Source organism: Cinclus cinclus, chromosome 4 (genome assembly GCF_963662255.1).
Source record: "Cinclus cinclus chromosome 4, bCinCin1.1, whole genome shotgun sequence".
NCBI classification, from domain to species: domain Eukaryota; kingdom Metazoa; phylum Chordata; class Aves; order Passeriformes; family Cinclidae; genus Cinclus; species Cinclus cinclus.
This window is the reverse complement of record NC_085049.1, coordinates 37,592,845-37,606,544: the sequence shown is the minus strand read 5'-3', so window position 1 is coordinate 37,606,544 and position 13,700 is coordinate 37,592,845. Positions and strand designations below refer to the sequence as shown.

General features: G+C 35.4%; 1 protein-coding gene across 1 annotated transcript in view; it reads right to left on the bottom strand.

Moving 5' to 3' along the window:
• Window positions 1–13,700, bottom strand: part of IMMP2L (inner mitochondrial membrane peptidase subunit 2) — a 393,363-nt gene that overhangs the window by 191,647 nt on the left and 188,016 nt on the right. The gene's annotated exons all lie outside the window — the stretch shown is intronic.

Sequence of the window (13,700 nt, the reverse complement as noted above, 5' to 3'; positions counted from 1 at the left end):
TTTTTTCCCAAGACCAGGCCTCAAGTCCCTGTCTACAGAGAGTTATATTATCATCTCTTTGCTTAGAAAAAACCCTAAAAATGCATAAAAAAGGTTTATTATATTATACACAAACATTATAATCAACATTATTTTTTATCTTCACTATGGAATCGAGAGTCAAGACCTCACTCTGGAATGAACCCACCTCCCTAATGTTCAAAGACCCAATATTGGTCAGCATTGATGTTTAATTAAACAATCAGCTCAAATGTTTTGAATATATGACATAAGCTAACTCTCATAATAAACTAACTTCATGGTGCTGCCAAGATATATTTTGAATACAGAAATACAGCTTTACTAAAACATTAGTTTTACAAATTTAAATGTATTAAATTAGCAAGAGGAAAAAGATTAAAACAGCTTTGGTCTCCCAGCCCAATTATACCTAGACATTCCCACTTTAAAGTACTACAAGGTAATAGATGGTTATTACTCTGTAACCGTCAAGGTCTAGAATGAAACCTGGGGCCCCTGAACCAAGTCAAAAAAGCATGGGAGGCTATAAGATAAAGGATGTGCTTTGCAAAGGACTCCTAAATGCATCTAGATTTGTAGCAGTAACTGCATTAAGCAAACCCATCAGCTGCAGAGAAATCAGATGAGTGTAAGAGTAGGCTATTGCCCATGACAGAAAATGTTAGCAAGCTGCTCTAACTGGCCATGCTTCAACAAAGCATTTAAGGACGGTGCTAAAGGGCCCTCTTGGCTAGAATACCTTCTTGAATTGAGCCTAGGGGCCTTGTGGAGTTAGGGCCAGAGAAAAACATCTATTATTGGTTTTTGTGTACACAAAACTATTCAATACAGAGTGCTCAGAGAACTGATGCATCCAACTTCCTTACTATTTAACAGAAGCAAGAACAGGATGTGATTAACAACTCCAGAAATATACAATTTTCATATGTATTGACACTCATATCTGAAGTTGACTATAAATATATTTGATACACTCTTCACTGCAAGGCTGGAGGGAAAAAGACGCAATGAAGCAATGAGGCTTATTGGAATGAGTGTATAGTCACTAAAATAAGTATGAGATGCATATTTTTATTATTAAGAAAACATTAGAATATTTATACGTTGGCCGAAATTTTGAAATTTATGTATTTCAGATATATAGATATATAGATAGATAGATAGATAGATAGATAGATAGATAGATAGATAGATAGATAGATATATTAAGCTGGCAATTTCTCTAAAAGCAAATCCACATACCTATGTGAGAAAGCCATTTAGTGAAGACTACTATGTCATCTTTCTAAAAGAAAAGAAAAATGCCAACATCTCTATCACCAATGGAAAAAAATATCAATAGAAAAATATTTGCAGAAAATAATTATTTTTATGCATAGATGTGTAACCAAATCAAAAAAGCAGAAGATATCCAAAGATATCATATACAAAGATCTTCCATCTATTTTTATTGTAATTTATTACTTAGTGTTATTAATTATTAAAGAAAACACATATATTGTTTGTGTTATAAGTCATATGAATGCTATAAACTACTAAACAAATTAAATATTTTTATTTGCTCACAGCCCTTAAACAGGACTACATTTCTCATTATAGATATCATTGTACAGACTGACTTTTGGGGCTTTGAAGGCTTCAGGGAGGAATTACTGCAAGAGACACAACTTTCACTCAGAAAAAGTGTCCTTTATGTGTTAGGAAATAAACCTCAGCCTCACTAAATATTTGTAATTATATCTAATTTCTTTCCCCAATGAAAGAGGTACGTTCCTAGTTTCTCCCAATTCACCTCTACCCTCTAACATTTCTAGTATATGGGGGGGGGGGGGGGGGGGGGGGAGGGAGATTAAAGTTTTTTAAGTCTGAAAGAAAGAGGTTTTATTTTCTAATTTCCATCTTTTCAAATTATGTATTTTATATATTTCATATGACAAAAATATCAAGCTGTTTCACAGTACTAGGAGAAAGAACCTACCTAGCACATTTACTGATTAATCTAGAATTTTACTCCCAGATGGTTATTGTCCCTCATTTCTATGAAACAAGACATCATTGCCAGCAAATACACATTTGTTCTTCTGCTAACATTGTTCTACATCTTAAACACATTCTCACTTTGCCAGTGCATTTCTCTTCGAGTGGAATAAAAAGAGAGTGCATTTCTTTATTCTATAAAGAGACATAGAGAGACAATAATTCCTAATAATACCTAAGACAGAATCTCTATTTCCTCAACTCTAGCTACCCATCTTGCACTTCTTCCTTTTAGAATTCATGTTTCGATCATATATGACCCAAACTACAAAGAGAATTTGAGATTAAATCCCACCAGTACCATGTACATTGCCTTTAATACTTTCTTTCCACTTCTAAAAATGCTGTAATACATTCTGATATGTCTTTACACTTGTCTATTTTTCATTGCCATGTCACACTTATGGCTTTAGTCACCCTGAGACTAATAAAGCCAGATCTCTCTCTTCATCTGACACTTTCAATTATAACTCCCAGCTTACAACAGGAAAATCATATTAGTTCCTAATCAGACTTAGTACTACATACTTTTTGTTTCACTCACCCTTCCTCCTCTGACTTTTTAATCTTTCATTTCTTTTTCTATCAGCCATTTTTCCAGCCTTTATTTTTTCACTCAGAGAAATATTTCTTATTGCCTCCAAATTAGGGCACAGATCAATATGAATTTCAGTATCACTGATCTGAATTAAACTAATCTAGGAGTGGAAAAAATTGTGGCTCCATATTGGATCACCTATCCAGTTTATCATACAAGTTCTGCCAACAGTCGACATGAGAGCAAAAACAAGCCCAGAAGGGAGAATGTGCTTCTTTCAACCAATGTAGCACAGACACATCAGCCTGCTGCAGAAGCACTACCCAGCAGTCCTTCGCTAGCCTCAGCCTGTCTAACAGCTGACTGCCATAACCTCCTCTTTGCCACTGGCCTTTATCTTTTCCTCGGTTTGATCCATCACTCATTGCACAGCTTCAGGATACTAAGAATGTAGATCATCATTCAGCTGTTGCCACAATCCGGACAGGGCTAAGCAAAGGGTCAGAGAGAAGAGCCTGAGGAGGGGGTAGAAATGCAGCTGCTGATGGCAGAAAGTTGGAAAAACTTCATCCAGTAAGTTAATCTGCAAAGGTTGTTTTACTACAGCCCAGTACCACACTGGTAAGAGCTTGCTGCTTTCAAAGGCCCAGATCATTTTCACCCTTTTCCTTTCTGTGTTATTACTGTTCCTCTTCCCTGCTTCTAGCCATGCACTTCCGCCCTGGGCTTTGCTCAGTCCCTTTGTCAACTGCCACCACCTCAGAGCCAAGGACTGCCTGAGACACTGGGAATGACTGCATGCATGTATGCTGTCCAACAGGAGCACTCAGCAGGGAGAGAGACATGGAGGCAGAACCATGCAGCTCTCTTCTTTTCCCTATGTTCTCCTTTCAGGTGTTTTATCAATGGGTTGTAATACAAATGAAGAATAAGTAGTATAAATAATGAGCAGCTAAGCAACAAATTTGAGTTGCTTTTCATATACCAAGTCACTGCTACTCAGTGTTAAAAACAATATACCAATTTAATTGTTCAAAAGGTATTTAGGAGTTGGGAAGATGCAAATTATTCACTCAGCCAGACTCCACAATATGAGCTTATGGTAATTGTGATTGCCTGGTAGGTCAATTAGGAAAGTTCAGGGAAAATATATAAGAAATATACTGGGATACTGCAACACTGAAATAGGCATTGACCATCTTGTCACTTCAGTGTGCAGGCATACTTACTGATACAGAATTATATCATTCAATAAAGTCTCTTGTCCAAATATTTATGATGTAATTACTTATATAAAGACGAACTTCTGCTTTAAAAAATCATGAAAGTTTAATGAGTATAGGAGGCAGTAGAGTGAAACTTATGAAACAAACTTTATCTCCAAGGTAGCAGCTGAGAAAACGTCCCACAGTTATTGCATGACTTGAGAATGGAAAACAGGTTCTGACACAATTAACCTTTTGGCAATACAAAAAAGTTATTAAAAAGACTAAGTGGTGTTTTCTTGAAGGCCAAAATCTGTACAACTCGCAAACCCACACAAACTCAGCGCTACTTCAAAACTGAAAAACATACAAGGAGCAGTTACAATTAACTTCTTTTTTCAGAAGTATAAGAGGTACCAGAACATATTCTTAGTCTGGATGTCAATTTTATTTGTTTGGAATAAATGAAAAAAACACACAGTGTGTGCCAAATACTAACATAGAAAACCAAAAACAAATGAAAGAGTAATAAGGGGGAAGGTAAAAGATACAACTGCTAAGCATAACAAGGCAACAGCTAGTACCTGGCAGATACCTTTATTGTGCTCTTAATCAAGTCTCCTGTTACATGCAAAGTACTGTTGTGAATCAGTGAAATGGATTCCAGGATTAAGACTTAACAGATTAATCTCCTCCTGAGCCACCCTACATCCTTATGAAAAGATAGATTTTTATTTCTATTTTAATGGCATGCACCCTACTATTGCTGTTGCAGGTAATTGTATAAATAGCAATAAAGGGCAGTTTTACTAATCAAACTTTTGCTGTTCTTCCATTGAAATTTAAAATGCTTTCTGAATTTTTTTTCCCTAATTTAACACTAGCTAAGTACTGGAATCCTCTCATCTGCAGAAACACGTTATCTAAAACAAAGTTCACTAGAATTTCCTATCACACACACATGGATGCACAGATACCAAAAACAGCAGCTGAGAAACGATTACAGCAAATTCCATCCAGGATGACATACAGAAAATTAAGTGTTAATGAGTTGTAGATCTCAAAAAAACTTATTTCTTCTACTCCTCCTTCTAAAATACCTTTGTATTAATATTTCTTAAACCTATAGGTGAATTTCTGATCACACTGAAATCAGTAATTCACAAATTCTCTTCAACAAAGCCAACAGTTTGCCTGGGTGTTTACTTATATATGTCCCCCAGTTTTATAGGTACCTCACAATTTTTATTTTTTTGTAGCTTATGGGTAATTCAGTTTCCAAGCATATAAATAGTTTACAATAGGCCTTGGGAAAGTGACCACAGCATATGCAGTAACTGCTTCCTCAAAATCCTCCATTTCAGATTTTTCATGCCTTCAAGAAAACCACTAGTGAATTCCTCTTTCTACAATTTTAGTTCTGAACCCAATCAGGTAAAACATTTTACTACAACATCTATCTCATTCCCTACAAGTATGTTTGGATATGATTTGTCAATGAAAGCAGGAATGATTCCTTGAGATGTTATCAATAAGTAACTGAAATGAACTTCCAATTAAGCTCCATGATGCTGATACTAAATGTTTCATTTCCACAAGCCCTTCAGAGAGCCAGTGCATTTTCCCATTCAACTTCTGAAATACAGAATTACATGGTATTAAAGGTGAGGTACGTGTTTATAGAGCCTATTGAATGTTTTCAAAAATAAAGACCTATAGTATTTCATTGTTTAAAACCAGTTTCTCTCTTTCTTTGAACCCTTTCAAAAGTCTATGAATATTTTAATATTCATAGGATTTACACATAGGTAAAATAATATAAGTATGGTTGTCAGAACAAAAAGATTGTCCATGTATTATAGAGCTCTGGAATACCAGAGCTCTTCTGAAAGGATTGATTAATCATACTATTTAAAGGTTGTGACACATATATGCCAAAACTAATGCAGGCAAAGCTAGTAATTCATAGTTACAAACCTGTGCCACAGAGAGCTTAGATGTTGGGACACTTGGTTTTAAATTCTGGACCTTTTTGGACCCTGCCAATTTCTGGTATTGCATTCACTTAATTGGCATATCTTCACTCTCCTGTGTTAACAGATATGAAGGGAAGGGGGTGGGGGAGAAGCCTAATTTGTTGTTATTTGATTTTCTTTAAAAATCCTTTGCCACTAAGGTTGACACAGAAGAACCATAAAAACTAAAGAATAGAGATAATAATTTGTATTCCTCATTAGTCAGGATCGTAAACTTTAGATTCACTTTTTTTTTAAAAAGGAAGATGCAGAATATTTATTTAAAACACAGAAATAGGTGTGGATCATAAATATACTGAAGATGTCAGAACAATTTTAAAAATATATTTAAATGGGTTTTGGTAAATTATGAATGTAGACCTTCAAGCTCTGTAGAGCCAAAATTTAATTAAGGCAGAGATCTAGTCAAGGCTTTTCTACAGCAACAATGGATATTTGGTGCAATCAGCACCCTAGAACCCTTGGAGCAGAATTGTGCTTATGATGGGCAAAGAAAAAGCCATGCTGGTATACGCCAAGTAAAAGTTCTTCTCAACAGTTCATCCAAGCCAGAACACTGACATTTCAATTTATTTGCCTTACAAGCTTTCAAAGCATTTACCCATGAAAAATGTGTATACCTTGCTTCATCTCCTTTCCACTAAAAAGAAGAAAAATGGACTGCATCTGTGATTTTACCTTTCTATGATTTTAACTGAGAAATGGGGTTGTAGCAGCTGACTCCAGGAGAGTGAGGGTCAGCTTCTGTTTAGGCAGCACTTATCCATAAGTGTTTCTCATGCTTGTCCCATGCACATACTTCATTGCAAAGAAGGGAAATCCACGTAAACAGATCCTATTAAGCAAGTAGGTCTTAGGCTGACAGTAATGTCCTAGGGTCAGACTGGGCAAGTGTAGAGCCCTACTAAGGCGGACCAGTGTATAAGCCAAGGTTACAGGAGTCCTTCTGCCACAGGCAAAAGAAGGAATAGATTACACACCAGACCTGCCTCTGACATCCTTGAAAGTGTGTGATGCATAAGACACCTTGAAAGAGGAAGCAGAGGACTGAAATCTGCAGTCCTCTGGACAGAAGCTAGCAAAGACAGAGACCAGAACAGTCAGTGGGGAAGACTACAGAGAAAGGAAGGTAAACTCCTTTTACTAAAAATTTTGGGCTGGGTGGGAGAAAGAAATTGCATATTCTTTGCACAATCACAAAGAGGAGGAAAAGACTGGGCATGGGAAAGATGAATCTGTAGAAAGTGAGATTCCAAGCCTAAGGTAGCTTATAATTAGCTCAGTTAGGAATAATCAATTAAAGGCTTTTAAATGCAGTGTAGGCAGCAATGAAGTTTGGCTTCTCTCCAAAAGTAGTTGCACTCATATCCAGAACATGGATGGTCTCAGGAGAGATTAGTGAAATTAATGAAATTACTAGAATTTCCTCTCCTGGTCAGAAGTTAGTGCTCCTGCCCAATGTACCAAATTATTCACCATTTAGGTTACTCCTGAGGTGCATTTTTAAATAGCAATATTGAGTCTCCTTTATGTTTAGTTCAATATTCTCCATGTGACATAACAGAAGCAAAGACAAAAAATATGTGTCCTGAGGGTACCGATAGGGAAATATTAGAATGTATCAGCAGTTTGATTTCTCCCTCTTCGACCCATGCATTTTAACTTCTTGGGTTTCCAGTTTGAATGTTATTACTATTTCATTAAAGCCATAACTATCTGTGTTCTGGTTCCTGAAAGCCTATTTGGCATAACATTTGAATTAGCAGTAATGAGAAGAATACGCTCTTCCATCATCAAGTTTGCTACCTTGATGAATATCTCTCTGTAGAAAAATATGAAAGGAGTTAATGTACCTGCCTATTAAAGGCACTTCAGGAGATGGCTGAACATATGAATGGCCTATTAGCTAAAGGAAAAATTAACCTAAAGCCCAAGGAAGAAATACAGATGTATCTAAAAAGGAGATTTATTGCAGCTATTTCTTCTCGTACTCAAAGAAAAAGTAGATGTCAGCAAAATCAGGAGTACTGAAAGACCACACTAAAAAAAGTTAGACAATTTTGGGGCTTTGAGATTTTGCATACAAAATAGTTAGGCTTACATGATTTTTTTTTTTTTTTGTGAATTTAAGGCTTTTTTGCTCCTTCCTTGTAGCTGAACTTGGATTATCTGTCACAATAAAAAAAAACCCAAATGAAGAAACAAACAAAAACCCCAACCAACAAAAAAAATATACAGAGGAAGAAACTGATGACAGTACTTGACCAGCTGAGTGAGGCTGTGAGGCTTCTATTTAGTGATCAAAACAGCAGAATGGAACAAAATTTTGGGTAAAATCTAAGGCCTGACAATTTGTGTTAGAGAGTATTACCAAAAAGATTATTGTTTACAGAACAATCTAGAAAAGTGGAAATGAAAGACTTAAATACAGATATTAGTTTCCTATTTTTCCTCTGAACTTTCTGTAGTGCCACTGAACTGATTTTGACACAGAGATAGGTAAACACTACTTTGTAATTCCAAGTAAATGTAAAATACTAAACTCATATTTACTTTATTTATACTTACCTAGGTAAGTATTGAGAAAAGCTGTTTTAACATTGAAAAAATGAGTATTCCCACCAATTAGGAGTTAGAAATTCCCATTGTCACAAAAATTCAAAATTATCAAAAAGAGTTTAATAGATTTTAGAATGCACATATAAGGACTGGATTAATATAGAAATCTGATAAGTAGGCTTAATTTTTGATAAGCAAAAAAGAACTGGAAAGATCTTCTAAAAATGTGAAGTTTAGCTTCTTCTTCTGTAGGCATGAAGTCAGCTATTTGTAAACACACCTCTTTTATAAATATGCCAATCAGTATTTTTGAAGTAGGCTTTTTTGGTAGTGATTTATTTCACCTGAGTCGTGGTTGTTTTGGATTGCTCTTGTTTTGATTTTCTGTCCAAACTATTTCCACTGAAAATTTATCCCAGGATGTGATGACTCATGGGTGGGGGATGGGGGGTGGGAAACAAATTTAATCACAGTCACACACAGATTTTGTTCTTCTGCTACCTTTTCCTCATTATGTACTAGCAGGATGTATTTATCAGCAGGAATCTTATTTTCTCCCTGACTCTCCTACACTACATAACACAAGGTTTTATAAACCCCTAAGTAATGGGGGCTCTGCTGTCACCTGAATAGCATTTTGTTGCACGTGTTCCACTTTGAATTAGTAGATTTTCAAGCAGAATAAAATCATAACTGAATTAATTACTCTAAGTGAAGTGAGCAGTTCCTTACCGCTCCTGGAACAACTCTGAACAACAGTCCTGGTGCATCCTCAGACATACTTGCTTTTTTTCACAGCTGTGCCACCCTGTCTCTTACCTCTTGGTCAACCAATAATACAGAGGTATGTTCTCCCACTCAGTTATTTCTAATAAGCCCACAATTTAAAGCAGGATTACATTTTATTGGCTCCAAATGACCTTCCATCGTCAACTACTTAAAATGTAATCCCATTCCTATTACTGAAGTTCAAGCAGCCTTTCTGAATGATACTCCTATGTTCCTCTGAGCTACTTATTATGGGAAAACCACCCTCCACCCATTCAACCTATCCTTTGCCTTCTTGTCGCAGTGATGTCACTGAAAGATTTACTTGGCACTAAGCAATAATTTATATTTTCTAGTGCATTTTGTATGATACTTTTACACAATTACCAAATAGTTACATTTTAACAAAATGTTAGTCTCTCTTCTCTGGTAATTAGAATTCCCAATTAAATTATTAACTCTTAATTAACTCTTAATTATTTATCAATATCAAATGGTCCTGGTCCTCACCAGGTGATATTACTGTAACAAAAAAAACCAAACAAACAAACAAAAAAAAAAAGTTTTACCTGAAAGTACCTATCCCTGTTATTTTATTAAAAAATATTTATTTAATCTCTTTTATGATAATACTGATGGGAGCTAGAGGCTCAATGCACTCTCTTGAAAACACACCAGTTACACCATAAAGGAAATGGTTACTATTACCAAACACTGAAGATCTTATTTCTTGCTGCAGACATAAATAAAATGATAATGAATATCAATGCTTTTAGTGTTCCTTGAGACATCTTGTGAATTCTTACAATTCAACAGTAGAAAGAAAATATAGCCACTACAGTATTGAAATAACACAAATATTCTAAAATATTAAACACTGATATTTCTCAGCCAAGACAAATGTGTTCTTATATCTCTATGTAATCTAATTTATTTTGCTTCACCCAAAAGTATTCAAGTAAGTCATGAGAAGGACATGTCAGCTTTACCACAGATGTCATTTTCCCATGCATTTAACAGTCAAGGAGCTACAGCAAAAAATCTATAGGGAAAGAGAGCTTATTAACTGTGCACAGAAACACACACATAAACCTCTTTGAGGCAAAGTAGCTTTAAAAGTAAGCTTTTGTCACCCAAAATGGCTCATGAACTATGCAGCATATATTACAAATAACTATTCATTAGACATATCAGATAGCAATAACTGATGACTTGGGTTCTTTAATTTCAAAATAAATTTACATTAACACACAAAACATAGGGGAAATTTATTTTCTATGGTATGGGTTTTGTTGTCACATAACCCTACAGAGGGCTTAGTAGCTGTTAAAAATGGGAATTTCCATCTTTGTCTTCAGTTTTCTACCCTGTTTGGCAAAAAAAATTACCTGATAAACTAATTCATGTAGTAGAACACGCTGAATAAGAACATTTATTAGCCAAAGACTTCATTTCCCTACAGATCTCTGGTAATCTCCTGGACTTCTACATTTCTCTGACACTTTGAGCTTATTTGTGAACAACTCTCAACTTTGAGAATACTTTGAAATCAGTTCCAAGTTACTGAAATACTTACACTTTAAATCAGATTTATCCAGCTGTACTAAGGCCAAACATTTTGTTTCTGAGCATATCAGATGGCATACATAATTTGTAATAGAGGGATTATTAATTCAACTGTTCATTAATGCAACTGTCTGGTCAACATAGAATATATGTGCTATTCATGTGAGGAAAGCATGCTGACCCAACTATAACATATGTATAAGTATGGTTGGGTGTGTATTTGCAGTCAGGTCTTACCCTTCATCAAGAATTTTACCAAAACAGACTCACTTTCCAAGCAATGGTTTGATCAACTGTTGAATGCAGAGCCATCCTTGCAGCCTTGTTTTATCCATAACCATGGATAGGGATTTCTTTGTTTTTCAACCTCACACTATGTTTTGTTTCAGGAAATGAAAATCAGGATTCATATTTCCTGCTACCTAAATTGTACACCAGATTTTTCAAATATCTTTACAATAGAGACATGCAAAGTACAGGAAGTAACAAGATCTGCTTTCCCTGCCTAATTTATTAATATTTTCACATTGGTTTTTGTAGGAACAAAAGAATCAAAATGCATACATATATAGACAGATGTCTCAAACATATAGAGATATGTACACTTTCATAAACATGTAATACAATATGCTATATTCTTTAAAGATGGAGTGGTTTTACGCCTCTTTTGTTTCCCTTGCTTCTTTCTCAGTGCTATAATGCAATCCTGTGTCTGAGCACCAGACTTCAAATGAGAGATCTATTCAAAACATGCACAGACAAAATAAGTGGTTGCCTTAGTAATGGAAACTATGTGAAAGCCTCTGAAACAACTCCTCCTCCAGTAAGTCATGGTGTACACAATCCTTTCTACCCTCAGCTTATTGATTGAAAGATGGCTTCATATTTAAATATTTAATGTGCACAGTTTTTGGCAGTGAAACTAGAGATGAGAGGGAAAACATTTACTGCATTCCTAGTTACATTGTTTGGGTTTTAATCAGTATGGCTGTTGTACGTTCCAGTGACCTTTCAACTAATTTTCTAGATCTGCCAGGTGAAAAAAAAAGAAATTGTATAACTAAGCTACTAAGGACTTCACTTAGGTACCCATTACACTCTGACAGCTTAGTGTACTTCATTAAAACTAACATTAGTTAACCATATTCTGAACACACACCGCACTTATCCGTGTTGTTTCTTGTCATCACCAGGACAAATTTATGCTACTGATGGCATGGGAAAATAACTGATACTTCTCTCAGTCTCAAAGTAAAAGTAACTAAAAGCAAATGACATTCTAGTTCTAATATTTTAATTTTAGAAGTAATATTAATATTCTAATATTTTTCTAAGTTTTCTAAATCACCAATATAGCTTTTGTGCAAGTAGTTATGAAAAGCAGATAATTTAGAATTCCTATTACTATCCATTTTAATATTAAGCCACGATAAAACACAACAAGAATAGTTTGTTTCATTTCATTGAAAAGTTAAGAAATTCAAGTCAGAAGTTCTGCCCTTGAGAAACACACACTATATATATGGCATTTATTGCCACAAATGTGGCATTTTCAGGGAAGGTGGCTAAATTTAAAATAAAATTATTACTGGGAGAAGGAGCTTCCCTTTCACTGACCACATACGATTTTCCACACCACATAGTGTCAACAGGATAAGTACAAACCTGTTTCAGATAAAATATCAGTTAATGTTCCACAGAAAGGCAAATAGATATGAGCACAGAAATGCAAAATGGCTTCTCTATAAGAACAGAAACTTCAAGACCTATCACTACCCAATTACAACAAAGTGACACCAGGATGGAAATTCTAGGCCTTGCATTCAAATCATTACTGCCACGATTTTCTTCATCAGCCTTAAATACAGATTAGCTCCAAGAGCTATGACACTAATTGCTATATTCCATGCACATTCTGGGTCCTCCAAACAAGGACCACAAACAAGCAGATCCTTAAGAAATCAACAAGGGTATCTCAGTCTTAAAGATCCACCATAGAGAAGATCCCAATAAGTTATATCCAATTAACAAAGTCTAAAAACCTGAGATGTCACCATAAGTACGATATAAACTTACTGAGATGAAATCAATTTTTAAACATATACACTGAGCTTGGAAATTGCTTTACAAATATTTCACCTGCCTTATCCAGCTGCATATAAATATTCTCTAGCTGCTTTTCATTACTCTGTCTTCATTAAGAATCCCACGTGACATAGCAAGGCTGTGGTTGCTATGTGTGACTCACTTCCAGCCTTCTGCAGATAATGGTATGCCAGGGATTCTTGCCCATTAAAATAGGGTCAAGGATGAAAATTAGAAGAACTCAGATATCTCCCTGTGTTGGACCCAGTAGGGATAAAACTTAAGATTTTTCAGACCTCAAGCCAGTCCTGCAGAAGGCTGACTATGGCTCTGGGACCTAAAATGAAGAAAGAAACTATAGCTTTTACCTGGGATCTCATACCTTTTGTTTCACAGAAAACAGTTACTATATGAATAGGCAAGTTTTCTGGAGCAGGAAATACCTCCTTGATGATCAAGATGAGCTCCTCACCCCTGCTTTCATTCAACCCCATCACACATGACTGAGTTTGCCAGTACTATAAGGCTCTTTACTACGCAGCTCCAGATTTTGCCAAGTCATACAGCACCTACTACCTACATAGCATTTAATGAAGTAACTGGGGCTTTGAGTATATGTGAATTTCTTCTTATGTGAAATTCTTTACAGATTTGTTTCCATCTGTTTTTGCTCTATTGTATCAACACTAGCTCTCTGATCTGATAAAAGAAATTTCATAGCAGTTTAAGTAATCTGATACAGCATCTTCCATTAGGAAGTGCAACTCTAGAAATTTGAATTCATTGTTGGCAACAAGCCTTTCATCTTCCAAAAAAGAGAAAGAACAACAGCCAGAAACGTTGCTTTTGTTTATCACTGCAAAAATGATTCGATTTTGGAAAGAT